This window comes from Poecilia latipinna, unplaced genomic scaffold, assembly GCF_001443285.1.
Source record: "Poecilia latipinna isolate Pla-1442-1.1 unplaced genomic scaffold, P_latipinna-1.0 Scaffold45, whole genome shotgun sequence".
NCBI classification, from domain to species: Eukaryota; Metazoa; Chordata; class Actinopteri; order Cyprinodontiformes; family Poeciliidae; genus Poecilia; species Poecilia latipinna.
Window position 1 is genome coordinate 181,033 of NW_015112661.1, and position 11,265 is coordinate 192,297.

The window sequence follows — 11,265 nt, forward strand, 5'->3', positions numbered from 1 at the left end:
AAAGATTTGGAGGATTTTTTTGGTTTCTGACACTATAGAACACTACAGAACTCCCCGGGTCAAATTGACCCGGAACATAATAGGAGGGTTCCCCGAGACCTCCTCCACAAGATGTTAAAGCTTTTTTGGGGTGTGCAAGTAAGAAATAAGTGGTATTCAGTAAGTGAATTTAATGTTGAGGGCTATGCCTACAGGATACTGAAAAAATCATATGCATTTATTTTTAGTTGGTGGGTAAGCTAATATAGCATTACTGAAGTGGTCTATAATTCATTAGAAATATATGATGCTTCTAGTAAAGATACGAATCTGTGATAAGAAAACAAAGCAATGAAGGGAAGTTTATGCAAAGCGTTGCCAATTTGCCTCTTGGAATAGTAAATGATAAGGGTTTTGGAACGTCACCAGACAGAGTTCCAGTTTTGTGTGGTGGACAATATGTTCACTGGGAGATGACAGAACAGAGTAACAATATGTGGCTGTGATATCGCTGACATATGAATGGTCTCAGATGGAGAGCTCAGCCCAATCTGTCACTGTATGACTCATGGCGTATGCATACTGTACAGAGAGCTAGTCATTGGGTTTGTCTGGCGATTGCAACTTGTATAGTCAAGCTATAAAAATCAGTCCCAACAACAATTGCATTGGGCATTATTAATCATTAGTACCACATTAAAAAGCTAAGAGACTAAAAACAAGGAACTGCCTCCATTTAATCTGACATGAAAAATGAATGTGTCCCTGCTCACTGATCTGTGCTGACAAATGTATCAAGGAGAACAATGAAGACTGAGACGGTTTTGTTCAGTAGAAGCCGTCGTTCACCATAAACATCATATGAACCTTGTTTATATCTCTGAGGTTTTATTCTGCATTGTTTTCCACACACTAGACCATTATGTTTGTTGACAGGCTATATCTTGGGAGATGTTAAAACAAAGGTTTATTCACCCACAGTTGGCTGTGCTAGAAATTGAGAAGGGGCTAAATTGTTTCAAAGTGTGTACAGTACTTGTTTTTATTTTTTCCTGTGGACTTTTTCAGCACAATAGGATCATACATAGCTACATTTAATTCAACGTTTGTTGCACTGAAACCAATATTCTTCTATCTAATTTTGTTTTAAGATCACATACCAAAGACAGAAAAAAAGGTAAAGCCGCCAGGAGCAAGCGGACAGCTCTCAAATCTACATTAGAAGAACATCTTGATTGGCATGCAAAGACTATATCCATTCATCATGGTTCGTGTTCTACACCGCCACGAGTGATTCTGAACCTGACCATCCAGCAGCTTTATCTCGCAGCCTCCTGCTTTCTCCTGCTATAAATCATCATCTAGCCACAGGCCACTATGCACAGAACAAGGTGACACTCCACCCTGCTATTCTCCACTGGAGGTGGGAAGCAGAGGGAGAGAAATAGCAGGGTGGGAGAGAGAAATAAAAGGAAGGGCAGTGGTTTCTGAACTGGGAGGTAGGATGGGGGAAAGAGAGAGATAGAAAGTGTATCCATCTACTCTGCTGTCACAGCAGGAGGGAAATCTTTGATGTAAACTCTATTAGTTTTTGGCATGTAGAGGCATAGCCGAGACATGAAACCCAGGTCTCTCCATGACATCTCAGAAGGGAGTCAGTGCAGGCTGAAAATTCAGTCGCAAAGAGACCATGCTATACGCAGAAATTACCAATATCTTGGCTATATGAAAGTGTTTTAGGTGCTGTGGAGTCAATGCAAATATTTATTTATGGAAAAAATGAAAAGGATTCTTCCAACAAGTCTTAAGAGCGCTAGAGTGGATTGATGTGGACCTGATAAACGCTATACAAGTACAGGCCATTTGCCATTTTATCTCTTTAAAGGGTGTGTGTTATATAAAATGGATTTTTTTTTTTAACACTGTCATGTTATATTGTTATTTCCTCATTAAATCATACCTGGAGTATTGCTTTGATTCTTGCATCCATGTCTGAATGTCCGATGGTACCCTAAACGCTTGTTCTCACAAAGCGCCGTCTATTTTCACAAATCTCCTCTGTGGATCTGCAGTCCTCACCTCCCCCACTGCTTCCCCACTCAGTTCCTCCAGACTAGCGGCAGCAGGAATGAACACGTACGTAGTGGAACTGCATGTCTGTTGGGCTTACCATAAACCGGCATAATGAGAAGTATTGCTGGCATGATGTTCTGAAGGCAGTGTAAGAAAGAGTAGACGCTTCTTAAGGAAACAGGCACATTTATTTTGAATTAGATTTGATTTATACAGCATTTTTATTCCAATTGAAGGTAACTATTACTTGATTGTGCTATGAAATTGCAATATGTGCCTGGAAAATACATAATACTGTCCCTAATGTTCAAATATTCTGCTTTGAAAATTATTTCACAGAACAGTGAGAAGACTAATGAACTATCAAAAAAAAGCACTGTATTATTATTATTTTTCTTTTTTTTTTGCTTTGCTTTAGTCACCATCTGTAATTCTTCATCTTAAGTTCATGTTAGCAATCAAACAAACAGCAATTTTACTTTTCAAAAATCACTTCTTAGTTTTCATAAATTTGAACTAATCAGCATTTCTTTTACTGTGGCCTATTAGACAGTTGGTTTATAAATATGGAGCTTTAATAGGGAGACCTTGTTTTGATTTCCAAGATAGTCCCTCATGAGGAGAGACTTTTTACTTGCCTGTAACAATACGAGTAATTTATACCGCCTCATTAATCAGCTCTCAGATACAGTATAATGAGCTCATCCAAATGTGAGCAGAAGGTTGTAATAGCATCTTAAAAGGGAGTTGGCTCACCTAAATTGATAGCAGTGCATATTATCTTGCTCATGTGTCGATCTAAATTACCATTTTATTGAATAAGCCACCAGCCTTGGAGTGATGACCCTTGCGTATTCCAGAATATGCAGAGTTTGACCATGTAAGCAAACAAAGATTAAATCATGTGGAGCTTTATGTTTACCATTTTTCAGGTGAAGTGAAGCAAGGAGCCTGGATGTAACGACATGGCATCGACCCTGTAAGCTTTAAGGAGGTGGTTCTGAACCACCTCGTTGCATTTTCTAGTTTATGAAGAGTCAGAGGGAAGAGCAGTCAGACATTTTTTAGCCATCGATGGAAACAGCACTGGCCTTGCTCAGTGTGATGAGAGCCGCAGCAGGAGAGCAAAGGAATGGCCAGAAAAAATGTTCTTCCATTGCCATTTCTTGTTTCATTTATAGTGGTAATAACACAGGGGAGCTCAGGGTCACTGGTTCTCAGATATGTTCGTAGAGGTCTTTATAAACTCAAGATGGAGTGAAGGAGGGCAGGATGCCAATACAGTTTTATTTCTGTACATTAGAAATGCATAAGGTTGCAAAGTAGCCTTAATATGGAAACAGATGTTTCGTAAATACAAAATAACATGTGATAACAAAAGAAATGATCTGTTTGTGTATTATTTTTAAATAACTGACTCGATGCAACCATGCTATATGAACACTGCCGCTACTCCTTCTTTTCTATATACGCAGCAGAGCTGGCTTCGTGAAATTAAATGCATTTATTTCACGAGTCATTCATAATGCCATGGTACTGCCTTTTTGATTTAACATTTCTAATGTTACTGACATGTTAATGACTCAAGCAGATCTACTGATTGGTTTTCTGGGGTGGGGTAATTAAACTGCCTCTTCCAGGTGGAAGTTCGACCACAAAGCTAATGCGGTTTAAAAGCAAATGACGCTATGCTGATTGCTATTTTATTTTTCATCTCAGAAAGAAAGTGAGCCACTGCCCACACCCAGCCCCCCCTGCGGCACTTAGACACACTGACGGCATGTGAGCAGTGATTTCCTGATGTCAGCTACAGATGGCCTGTGTCATGCCAGATTAGCGGTGATATTGGAGGAGGGAAGAAAAAAAAAAAGTAAATCTGAAATGCAAATTTTAAGTTAAATAATTAGTTTTGGATGGGTGTTTTGGTTTCCCAGTTGATGGAGTTGGAGACATATGGCAGTCCTTGGTTATTTATTTTGCTGCGTTTGAGGAAATATCCTCCTCACCATTTTTCACATCCCTTACCTGCGCTACTTGTTGAGCATTGTTTTAGGAGCAAATGTGTGTGCTTTGTTTGCTGCTTTACAGGCATTTCGCTGCATGTTTGCTCACTTACACAACTCTTGTACGATAGAGAGAGAGAGAGCTGCGCTTTAGAGTGCAATAACACCATGCGCGCACACACACACACACACACACACACACACGGAGTCTTCTCTTTTGCTCCCGGCAGTTCTTCTGCTTGGTTTGCAGTGCTTGTCCTCTTCTTGGCTAAACGGTTCTGGTTAGCCACTACAGTTCAGACGATGATAGCAACCCTCCAGTTATTCTGCCGTCAGCTATTATTCAGCTGGGCTTAGTACTGGCGCAGCATATTTTTGATAAATTAAGACAAGATTTAAGAATTAAAAAATATTTTTCTGCTGTAGGTTCAGCTTTATTTTACATGTGCGATTTGGGCAGGGGTTAGGGTTAGGGTTAGGGTTAGGGTTAGGGTTTTGGTTGGTTGGTTGGTTGATTTACCAACCAAAAGCATTTTCAGAATCATGTCCATGCCCATAAAATAACAGTGAACTCCAGTTCTAACTAATATTATTTTAGCTACACCTAAAAAAAAAAAAAAAAAAATCTTAATATTTTCTCAGGAGCAGAATCTGCATCTTAGGGGTTTTGCTGAACATTCCCCGGTTTATATTGAACCCATATATCCTTGGTATACCGAGTACAGGCTGTGCAATACCCAGTGGTGACATTAGAAGTTCTGTGATGTCATCACTTTACAAAGTGCTATAAAAAAGTATTTGCCTCTTTACAGAAATATTTTCTTTTTGCATTTTGTCACACTTCAAATTGATGTGAATGTCAAAAGGAACCCATGCAAATACGCAATTCAGGTTTAATTGATGATTTCATGTGTTGTGGGTAAAACAGCTTTTCAAACCAAACAAGCCCAGAGTAAAAATGAATTGCCCTCAATTCTGGTGACAGGTTGTGCTACTCTTAGCAGCAATAGCTGCCATCAAGGGTTTACGATAACTGGCAATGACACTCTTGCAGCCATATGGAGGTATTTCCCATCTGTTCCTTGGAGGATTGTATTATATGTGAAGCATAAATACCCTTATGATCATGCCTCAAGCACTATTGTTTTTGTTTTCTTTTTTTGTTGGAAAATGTGAAAACTGCCCTTGTGTTTTCTTGGTCAGTAGTGGTTTTTACCTTGGAACTTTCGCATGTTTGTCATTTTTGCCCAGTCTCTATTTTATTGTTGATTTTAGCCGAGGCTAGTTAGGCCAAAAAGACCTTCAGATGTTTATTTGTAACCTCCTAAGTTCAACTCAGTTCATTTCAATTTAAAAATACATTATTTATTCAAAATGAAAATTAAATGTTGTCATTACTCATGTCATCCAATTATCTTCAAAGAGTCATTGTGGACCAGTAGTTGGTGGCACTCTTGGCGTAATTTTGGTAAGCGAGCCACTACTGAGAAGGTCTGTTTGTGGATAATAGTTCAAACTGCAGTTCATTTCAAGGTCTTGGCTTTTGAAATGGGCTGTAATCCTTTCCACTTCTGATAGACGACAATGATTTCCTGATTCTACAGATCTGGGAACAATCAGATCCATTTGCACAGGTTATCTTTGTCGAATATTACATTTTATTCAGTGATCTGAAACATTTAGATGTGAGAATAACAAAAATGGAGATTGGTAAGAGGGCATATCGTTTTTCACAGCATGCTATGTTCTCAGTTTTAGTTGCACAATCAGCAGATACTAGTGTTTGTTTTTAACTTGCCTGTTGTGTTTTCAACTGTACTTCAGTATAACCATGTATTCTAGCCTTACAGAGAGCAAAACTGTATGGTGAAGTTTAATATAGCATGAACTTCAAAGAGCAAACACCCTCTTAAGCCTCTTGCCTTAGATCACAATGAGGTGGAACATTTTTTAGCTCTTCTGTGGATGTTTGTTATTCTCTCCCTACAGTTATTTTGTTCTTTTGACTTTAGCCTGTAGGGCTTTTAAAGAAATGAATTCAGCGTTTCATTTACTGTTAAAAGCAAAGTTGAGTTTGAACTGCTTGTCTGAGGCAACTGGACAAGTGATATATGTTTGTAATGAAATTTAAAATGTAAGAGACAGGTTGTGCAGAGGTCAATTCTTACATTTAATTTGACAGGAGAAAAATGCTATTACTGAGTACTGTTGGTGAGTTAGGCTTGTGTCAAAGTTTGATCTTAACCATGTGCAGTGACAAATGTATAACATATTTTTCTTTAAACAAGGCCTTTTTTATTTCCCTAAAAAAAAAAAAAAAACATTAACATGGGAATTTTTAATCTTCCCAGAAATTATTCAATTTTTTGCCATGAACAACCCCGCCCCAAAAAAACAAAAAAAAAACAAAAGCGATGCAAATCAGTTTATCTTTTCCCTCTAATTACCTTTATGTGGGATGAAACTTTTAAATAAATTTCATGACAAAGTTTAGACACATTTCATTAGATCAGAATGTCAAATGACTCTATCTTTGGATTTGTCTTTCAATTATCTAAACGTTAAGTAATGTTAAAATAAGATGTCTATCTACATTCCTTGTGTGTCTCCCTGTCTGCTCGGGGCCATCAGGTCCGCCTGACCAGGTCACTTGACCATCCTCCAGTTCTGCTCTGGCTCTCGGCTCTACGTCGCTGTTGTCGTCGTCCTACGATGTTCTGTGGGTAGTGTGGCTTTACAGGTTGTGACCTAAACCAGCTGTTCACTGGATCTCCTGCCACACACGCATGTGCTGTGGTGTGTCTGCGTGTGTGTATGTGTGTGGAGACCCGGCCAGGCGCAGCTTCCTATTTAGCCTACTTTCATACACGGTGCAATTCTGAGCCAGTGTAGTGACTCATTCGCCTCACTGATCAGCTAAAATCACACCTGACCCCTTTGACAGAAGCCATCCGCTTCCTTTTCAACGACCACCTATACTGATTCCCTAACACAGCATCAAAGGATATATTTATTTATGGAACAGGAGTCTATCTTGAATTAATCCTGTTTAGTCTCCCATGTAACCCTTGGCATAATGAACAGTCTTAACAGAGCTTGCTTTGCTGTCCAGTCCCACCTAAAACTCTCCTCATGGATATGAAGAACATGAGATGTGCAATCCAGAGAGAAAAGATGAATACATAGTATGACTTTCAAGAGGTTACATCATAATAAATGTAGAACCTGACACTGGTTGGACTTCCTGACTTCCTAATAAATACATTTTTGGACATGTACCGTTAGTGTTATGCTGAATGACTTTATTTCTTGCTCAAGCACAAGTGACATTACTATAATAAGTCAGTCGCAGAATTAAATGAATCAGTGTCTGAACTCAAATGAAACGGCTACAAGACCTCAACAAGATTCGCCCTTTAAAAAATAGCTTTTATCTGTTTTCTTCTTGTTAATTGTAAAAATGTTTTCAGTAGTTACTTTGTTCTATTTTATAATTGAACTACTAATGTTTTATGTGAGAGATCTGAACTGTTTGGTTGTTAGAACAGAACATGAACTAAGAAGTGCCAGTGTTCGACTTTCAGCACATGAAAAATGGACACTAGTCTCATGATGATCATTGTGACCGTGCCCTGAGGATGGTCGTAAATAAGCTCTGCTTGACATTTAGTTAAAAAGTTTCTCATGGCCCAGATTAAAAAGGATTCTATCCTTCTACTTTGCATGTCTTTACTAGTCAGCAGAGTGCAATTCAACATACATTTCCCGACTGTACGAAGTCTTAGCACCTATCAGCACCTCACATCTGACTTAATGATTTCTTCCAAGACCTCTTGAGATGATGGTTCTATTTTTACACGGCAGCAGCTGTGGCATTTCAATGAAGGAGGAAATTGTATCAGTGGTTATTTTCAGAGTTCAAACACCAGTCTAGAGCATGTAAACCATCTTATTTGTGTCCGTATCAGAATATATGTCTGGGAAAAAGATTTTTGAAGATGGAGACATTAAAGGCTCTCCTTGGACTCCAGTGAAATCAAGTTAAAGTTCCTGCTTGGTGACTTTGCTCTTCCTGGAAGTCATGTGCCGTTTAATCTTTCACTGAGTTCAGGACCTGGTCAGGACCCATCTTTCAAAGACTCTGTGCTAATTCAGAATCATGTCCCAGACGTCTCAGCATACCATAGGACTTGTGCCAAGAAGTCTTATTCTGCGTCATAACAGAAGTGCAGAAGGATGGTGAATGTGGGTGTTTATTGTGAGATTGAGTGGCAGTCAGATTTCATCCTAATTAGGAAATCGTGCTCATGTGAACCATCACACACCTATATTTGGTGTATGATATGATCACCAAACATAAATCTAACAGCACCGGTGGTCCGGCTGTTAATGGTTTCTAATAGTGAAAGTCATTAACTCTAATGAACCAAAGGGACCACAAGATGTCTTTTATCATTCTTTTCTCATCTATCACTTGAACCACATTTCCATGACAATACCATACTACAGGTCTCACTAACTATGAGTTTATTGCTTTTTTTCTGAGTTTCAAATGCATTGACAGTATCTTACATTAGACTACCCATGGTTAAAAACTTAAAGACATGCATTTGTTACCACAATGAGTGAAACATGTTTTGTAATTTTTATTTACAGTGCAAAAGGCCAACACCACAACACACATTCCTCATGAGCATGTCTAACGAGGTGTGGGAACCAACAGGCTAAAACAATTAGTCCTCACCAGCGATCACCACACTCAGTAATCAGCTTACAGTCAAACATGAACACAATAGGAGCTTTTGTACTAACCCTAAATCCACTTAACATTATAAACATGGAGATCACTGTATAGTGGGATATATTTTTATTGCTTCAAATTAAAGATTATACTAAAGCACAAATAGACTTAAATGTCTGTAGGATAAATCTATGAACATTTTAACAAGCCTTCAGGGTTATTGATTAGTGAAAAGTCCTTCTCGGTAACCAGTATTATTTTTTTTGTGATTTTGGTCAGGAAGAATAATCAAAATAATTCTTATTTGTTAAATGACTTCAACCAAGATGTTGTGTTGGCTTTGTGAACTTCTGGGGGATGTTTTTCCACAAAATTTAATTAAGCAGAGGTACATCTCTAGATGTATTTTGTTTTTAGAAAACATTTCAAATATACTTCTCTATGTGACAGTTTAAACAAAAAAGGTATGAGTTTGAAAATATCTTCTATTCTTGGACAGGATTTTCAAATGGGAAGATGCCATGTTTAGATGCCATCCATATCATGCTGTCCATATCATCTGTTCAAGGAAGTGCAGCTGGAAAGATTATGGGAATGACCACTCATCTTATCAGAATGCTTCCCAGACAGGAATACATTTTGGTGCAAAATGTGCATATCAATCCCAGAACCAAAGCAAACAGTCTCCTGAAGATTCTGGCTTAAGCTTAAGCTTAGAAAAGGGTCGGAACACTTAGTGTATGAAACCTGCTACTTAAAAAGCAGATTACAGTTTGCAAATACAATTAAAAATCAAATACCCCTGATTTCTGGAATCATCTCCTGTACTCTTATAAAACTAAAATCAGAGTTTGGCCATAATCACCATTATTACATTTGGAAGCTTAAGAACACCATCCCACGTGTAAAGTGTGGGATGGTGTGTGGGTGTTTTGCTGTAGACGTGATTGATGCAATTCATGATATGGATGGCATCTTGAAGAAACAATATTATGTGGCATCTAAAGGTAAGCAATGGAATTTAAACATTATGACATAATTACGCTCTTTTTGGTATTTAGCAAGTTTGCTAATACTAACTGACTAAAAATGGAGAAAATTGAAACTTGTCAGAAAGTTGGAAAAAGAGGCCATGCAATATTTGGTCTGTAAATATGTGTTTTCTGCTGTATAAAAACATCCAATGCTACTAATATTGTAAAGAAATATAGTCCTCATAATGTTTTGTCGTTGTGAACCAAGCATGTTTTCCTTGTGTTACATATTCAGTGTGATTTACGAGAGTTGTTGACCTGCTCATTACTGCTCCGTTCCACCTGACTTGACACACATATAAGACCCCACCACTTCTCTTTCTGTCTCTCTATTTTCTCTCCCACTCCCTGCTGTCATAGGTTTAAGCTAGCTTATTTGCATGATTAGCTCATGACTTGTAACTGCTGTTCTCACTGCATATAGAGGCATACATTATGTATATTATGCTCCATATCGACGTGTGTATATTGGTATTTTTGGTATGTGGTTACCTGTTTCTTTGTTGTGTTTTAAAAGGCAGAATGAGCTATTATCATTCACATGATCTTACACCCAATTAAGTCCCTGCTTACTGGAGCATATTTAAGTGGGATTCTTTTTTCTAACGAGAGCAGGTGTGAAATCTCAAGGATCCCGATTCTTTAGGGATTCGTTCACATTGGCCCAAAAACCTGGCAATATTATTTTTTTTTTAGCCTGTTTGGTGATCTAATCATTTTGACAGTTTCAAGCACAGGTGCGAAGACTCTGAGGACACATTGCAGATGTAATTGCTCAGATTCTACCTAGAAATAGTTATGTGTACTGTAATTTTTGTTAACCTATTTTTGACTCTACCGTAAAAAATAAAACAAACCTTTATTCTGTGATTTCTGCTGTATGACTTTCTTACTTGCATTTTGGTTTATTTTCACATTAGCTTTACCTGTCGCTCATATTTTCCTTTTTTGATAGCAGTGAAATATTTCTACTTTATTCTACATTCTACTTTATTAGCTTGTTGCTTTATCCTTGAGTTGGCATGTTTTTCAGTGCGTCATGTGTTGCAGTGGTTAGAGAGGGCATCACATAAACATAGGCGACAGACCTCAACCCGGCTGTCTCAAGTTCTGTTCCTTTGCCACCTCTTCACCCTCTTATCTCTGTCCCCTTTTTGTTGAATTACTGTCATATAAATGCCACTAGTGCAAAAAAAAAAAAATCCTTAGAAAAAGTTAGCATTTTTCAGTTACATGTTACTGAATTTTGTCTATTTTTGCATGTTAAACTTGACAATTTAATCATTGAGTGCACAATTAAACAGCATCCTTCAACTGAAAACACAATACAATAATGACATATTTGTTTTTAGGTATACCTCAAAAAAAAAAAAAAAAAAAAAAAAAAGTTTTTAAACCTTTTTTAGGGTACCGCCTTGTAACCCCTTTTAAAATC

At 37.9% G+C, this 11,265-nt stretch overlaps 1 protein-coding gene across 3 annotated transcripts in view; it reads left to right on the forward strand.

Moving 5' to 3' along the window:
- igsf11 (immunoglobulin superfamily member 11) overlaps nucleotides 1–11,265 on the forward strand; it is a 125,034-nt gene that overhangs the window by 62,355 nt on the left and 51,414 nt on the right. The window lies entirely within an intron of this gene.